A 5,876-nucleotide genomic window follows, 5' to 3' on the forward strand; every position below is an offset into this window, starting at 1 on the left:
GCTGTTTAGCAATGACGAAACACTTTACTATAGGCAAAATAATTAGTAGCTGTAATCATTTATAAATGTCTAATACATGTCTCCTAAATCCCAAACTTTGTGACATTTGTGACAAATGGCATAATGGCATCTATTTGTAGATATATATTTGTATGTTCTCTTTTTGTGTACTGCAGTCATCTGTGAATCTCTCTGATGATAAAGGGAGGTTCTTTCATGTAAAAATACTTAGTATAAATGCAAAATTCTCACAACACCTTCTTCTCTTGCGGCCGAATGAGACCCCGTTCCACCTGGAAACCCAGGTACTTCGCCTCGGAGCATACATATATATTCTTTAAATATAATAAATAAAAATAAATAGATAAAAATATTTGATTTAGGTATTTAGTATAAACCACAAATCACTGTTACCATAGAGTGCTACCATACACTGTACTGAAAATTGTTGTGCACCTTGCTCTTTCTGTTAGATGAACAAAATATTTTTTCTTGCTTTCCATACAGAAATCAAAGCACAATCTCCGCAAAGGCTGTGAACAGCTCCACTGACTTTCTTTCAACTGCACGTCCCAGTCAGAAAGCAACTGTTCTGGTGATCCACTTTTGAGTGCATAGATTCCTTTCCTAGAATTATTCTCACTGGCTTCTCCACACTTGTGAATGTTGCTTTCGCGCTTCCTCTAAATGTCTGGATTCTGTGGCTGGCAAGAAAAACAGGAGGTGTTACATCCTCAAGACTATGTCATTTTCAATCAGTCGATTGCTGAGGTCATTGGTAACAGCTCCATCATTGTTTTTCTGTTAGGTTCAATCTTTAATAAGAAAGTGGTTATTCTTATCTCTGCTTACCTATGCTATACTTTAGTTGTGGGTCGACCGCTCTTTCAAGCCTTTTTCTGTATGGAGCGATACCTGGCTGTGGTTCATCCACTGGTTTACCTAAAATACATGAAAACCCCTAAACTTAAACTACCATTTGTTGGACTAGTTTGGCTGTCACTCCTGTTATGTGGATGGTTTGTTATGGATTCATACCCTAGAATACAAAAATGTTACATAGGACAGTTAATAATAATGTTGGTTGTGTGTTCAACTTGTTCTGTCATGATTTTATGGGTTTTGAAGACACCCAAGCCAGGGGACGGACAGAAGGAGAAAGAAGGAACATATCAACAGAAGAGAAAGGCTTTTGTGGCCGTCACCGTCATCTTGATCGCACTGGTGTTTGGCTATGGGACAGTCTCATGTGTTATTATCCTGAGAGATCATATTCCATATGACACATATTGTTTAGCTCTAGCTTTAAGTTGGTGCACCCTTGTCCCAAGCGCTCTAGTTCAACCTTACCTCTACCTGTCTAAAGTAGGCAAGTTGCAATGCATCAAAAGCCATTAACCTTAATTATGTAGAGATGTCTGTATTTATACTGTATGTGTAATGCGATTAAACAATTTTACATTATTTAGATATCAGAATGACTCATCGTTTTCAAGCAATTGCCTGAATTCTGTTGATTTTTACTTAAAATATTTTTTCATTTTATATTTTTACTCTCTATCCTAGCTTGCACCTCTCTAAACAACTTTGGTAGTTTGAAAACATTTGATAGTTTGCATTTTAGCACTTCTTGTGTTGCTGCCTCCTTAGGACTGCCTCCTTGTATTCCTCATTGTTAAGTTGTCAGTAAATAAATAAATGTAAATGTGATTCAAATGCATTTGTGTCTTGTGTTATATGTACCTCAAACATCTGCTAAAATCTTAAATATCTTAAATCACTGTCACAAAATATGTTCCTTATTATTTATGTGATATGTACAAAAGCTATTTCATTCTTTTTTATGTAAATATCAACAATTAAATTTGAAAAAATTAGAAATCAAATGTATAATATAATACAAAAAAAATTGTCATCAGGCAGAATACTCATAAAACTTGTCACTATATATCCAGGCTTTACAAAAACGGATGTTATTAAAAGATGCAGATTATATTGGCACAGACAATGTATATAAGATTTATGTTGAAATACAACCCATCTGCTTTTAAAAACCAGTGTGCTGGAATTCCTTGATGTTTAGAATCTGATAAATACAGACTGTACATAGGTGTTACATCCTTGTAAATCTTATTCAGTCAACTCCAGCATCCATTATGGTTGAATTGCAAATGACAATGTGTCTAGACATAAATCCCAACACTGTGCCATTTCTGACATTTACTGTTTGGTTTTTAGTCATAACCTTCGGGAGTCTAGTATTCCAAAAAATCTGATGCTCTATTGTTGGTGCTTTGGTTCTTAAAGCAGTTTAGCTACATGAGTCTCAGTTCTTCTGGCAACAGAAAGCTGTTGATGCGATATATGACAGCTGTAACCACATATTTATAAATATTTTCACTCCCTGCATTTTTGAATGCACAGACTCCTATCCAGGACATTTTCTCATTGTTTTCGCCATAATTCTGAATGCTGTTTTAATGCTGCCTCTGAACGGGTGGATTCTGTGGCTGGCAAGAAAAACTGCATGTGTTCCATCTTCAGACTGTCATTTTGAATCTGTCTATTGCTGAGGTCATTGGCAACACCAGCTTACTTACTTTTCTGTTAGGTGCAATGCTTAATGTTACAGTTATTATTCTTGTTTCTAATTACCTGTCCAGTATGTTAATTGTGGGTCGACTGCTCTTTCAAACCTACTTCTGTGTGGAGCGCTACCTGGCTGTGGTCCATCCACTGGTTTACCTAAAATACATGAAAGCCCCTAAACTTAAACTGTCATTTGTTAGGCTGGTTTGGCTGTCAATCCTGCTATTTGCATGGTTTATTATGGATTCCTATCCTAAAATAGCAACATTTCAAACAGGACTGTTTCTAGCAATGTTGGTTGTGTGTTCATCTTGCTCTGTCGTGATTTTGTGGGTTTTAAAGAGACCCAAGCCAGGGGACGGAGAGAAAGAAGCAGCGTATCAACAGAAGAGAAAGGCTTTTGTAGCTGTCACAGTCATCTTGATCACACTGGTGTTTGGCTATGGGACATTCTCATGTGTTATTATACTGAGGGATCAACTTCCATATGACACTTATTGTTTGGTGCACCCTTTTGCCAAGCGCTGCAGTTCAACCTTACCTCTACCTGACAAAAATCAAAAATCATTAACTGTATTTGTATAAATTGATAGGTGTCTGTGTCATATGAATCTTGTGATACACATAAAACTGTATTTACAATACATCTAGATATCAGAATCCAGTGAATTTGTATCTTGCATTGATAAAAAATTATTGTCTCATAGTTTAGTAAAAAAAACAATTTATATCATTGTACTACACTGAACAAAATTATAAACGCAACACTTTTGTTTTTGCCCCCATTTTTCATGAGCTGAACTCAAAGATCTAAGACTTTTTCTATGTACACAAAAGGCCTATTTCTCTCAAATATTGTTCACAAATCTGTCTAAATAAAAACAAAAGTGTTGCGTTTATAATTTTGTTCAGTGTATTTTTTGGAAAGAAATATTATGTATAATACTTTTGCTCGTGTATAGTAATTTCCAAGAGGCCACCTGCCAAACAAATATCATATTTGTCATATATATCATATATTTATACCATATGTCATATTTGACTGTAACTAATTTGTTATTCAAATAATATCATGTGTGTATTCTTTTTAACTCAATAATAATAAAACACCTAGAAAAGATCAGTAGTAAGACGAATGAATATAAAACTGCAATAAATCTTTCTGTTTGTTTCATAGATTAGGCAAAACCAATTTCTACTGTAAAACAGCTCTAACAAGACAGTAGTGTCATCATTCAGCTCTATTCAGTTCAAGTTTTGTTCTCATCCGATGATGTCAATGCTGTCCAACTGATAATATTATTGAATATTTAGTGGTTTTTATACCCCAATTAAGCAAGCCAAAGGTGACAAAGTACAATATAAACGGCATAAAGTAAGATATAAACTACTGTGTATTGGGAAATAACTATATAATTACAAAACCAAGTTCAATGTCACAATGTAAGTACCCTTTTCTTCTTTTAAAGAGATTTGTAAACATTTTACTAAAAACAAAACGTTAAAGAGCTGATTTCTATTTGCATATTTTCTAGGTATAATTCATCCTCAGACACACAGCTGGTATAAGTCATGCAAACCCAGGTGAGATGAACTACACTGCGTGAAAGCTATGGAACCACTCTAATAGTTACCTGTCCAGTACTAGGTCAGTATGCAATATAATAGCTGCATTTCTGTCACTATTGCTAACAGTTCACTTTTTCAAGTCTGTACACTCTTCTGTTTATACATTTTAAAAGAAACTTCATTGCACTATTTCATTGCATTTTCAATTGCTCTTCATGTTCTTTAGATACTCGTAGTTGTTTCGACTGAAGAGCAAGATGAACACCATTTACTCAGCGAACCAAACATCCCCTCTTGTTTTCACATGCACAGACTCTTACCCAGGGAACTTCATTGGACTCAGTGTCACAGCATTTCAGATCCTGGTCCTCCTGCCCATCCACACCTGGGTCCTCTGGCTGGGCACAAGTAACATTAGAAAAGGAGGGAATCTGGCAACCTCAGATATCTTTACAGTGAACCTGTCTCTATTAGAACTTATGTCTATCTTCCTTTTTCTGTTTACACTGGTTGCTTTTGCTCTTAACTATCAACACACAGTGCTCCTTGCTATGTTCTTTTCTGGAAGCTACATGGTTGGTCGTCCCTTTACGAATTGCTTGATTTGTGTTGAGCGCTACATAGCCGTGGCCCATCCAGTGATATACCGTAACACAGCCTTTGTGAAGCACAGATATATTGGTGCTTCTCTGGTCTGGCTACTGACTTTGTCTTATGGAGGCTTTGTTATTTTCACCTTTCCAGATCCCCCCATTGCAGCCTATCTTGTCTCCCTAGCAATCAGCCTGTTGGTGATCACAGCTTGTAGTCTAGGAGTGCTCAAGATCCTGCTGAGACCAAGTCCTGGTGAAACACTGAAGGAAGGGATGTACCATCAGAAAAAGAGGGCATTTGTAATCATCACTGTCATTCTAGTTTTCATATCTATTGCATATGGCATGGATATGTTCATTTTTAGTATGAAGAAATACATCACTTATGACACTTTCTGTGTGATGTCTCTTTAAAAATCCACGGTTCTCGGTACCAATTTCGGTACCAAAGCAAAACACAAAAACATGCTAATTGAACAACATTTTTATTAATAACGTTAAACAAAAATGAAATGTACAAAACCAATGCCATTCTTTATACTTATTTAAAATTGTTTCAAGTTTTTCCACAAGTAATAAAAGTAAACAAGTTTCACCTAAAAGTTTAGTCATAGTTCTGCTGCCACTGAAAAACATCTGTAAACTGTTGTCTGTTTTAGGGTTTGCTGGTGTTTCAGGATCTTCCTCAGTCTGCAGCTGTAAAAGAACAATATAATATACTTCAGTAAAGCAATGGGCTGAGTCTGACCAAATGCAACATAAGATCATTGACACCAGCTAAAATATCACTTTTCAGTAAATAACAGTCCTCAGCTTTTATAATAAATGTAGATAAGATTACATATATTAAGTTTATATCAAATAGATGGAAACTGTAGTATTAAAAACACTTTACAATAATATTTTATTTGTTAGATAACATGACCTAACAATAAACAATAGTTATATGGCAATTATTCTTCTTAGGGTTAATTTCAAAATACAATCTGTTAAAATTATTTAATTCACAATGAACAAACATGAAGTTGTCATCAAGTGTTGATCAAGTGTTTGTATTAAATAACATTCACAAACATTAATGCATGTTTTAAAAATATATATTGTTCACTCACTGTAAGATGTTAC

The 5,876-nt window shown here is 35.1% G+C and overlaps 1 pseudogene; it reads left to right on the plus strand.

Moving 5' to 3' along the window:
* Positions 1-687: 687 nt before the first annotated feature.
* LOC107683570 (triokinase/FMN cyclase-like) overlaps positions 688-5,876 on the plus strand; it is a 15,878-nt pseudogene continuing 10,689 nt past the window's right edge.

This window comes from Sinocyclocheilus anshuiensis, unplaced genomic scaffold (genome assembly GCF_001515605.1).
Source record: "Sinocyclocheilus anshuiensis isolate Anshui unplaced genomic scaffold, SAMN03320099.WGS_v1.1 scaffold874, whole genome shotgun sequence".
In the NCBI taxonomy this organism is placed as follows: Eukaryota; Metazoa; Chordata; class Actinopteri; order Cypriniformes; family Cyprinidae; genus Sinocyclocheilus; species Sinocyclocheilus anshuiensis.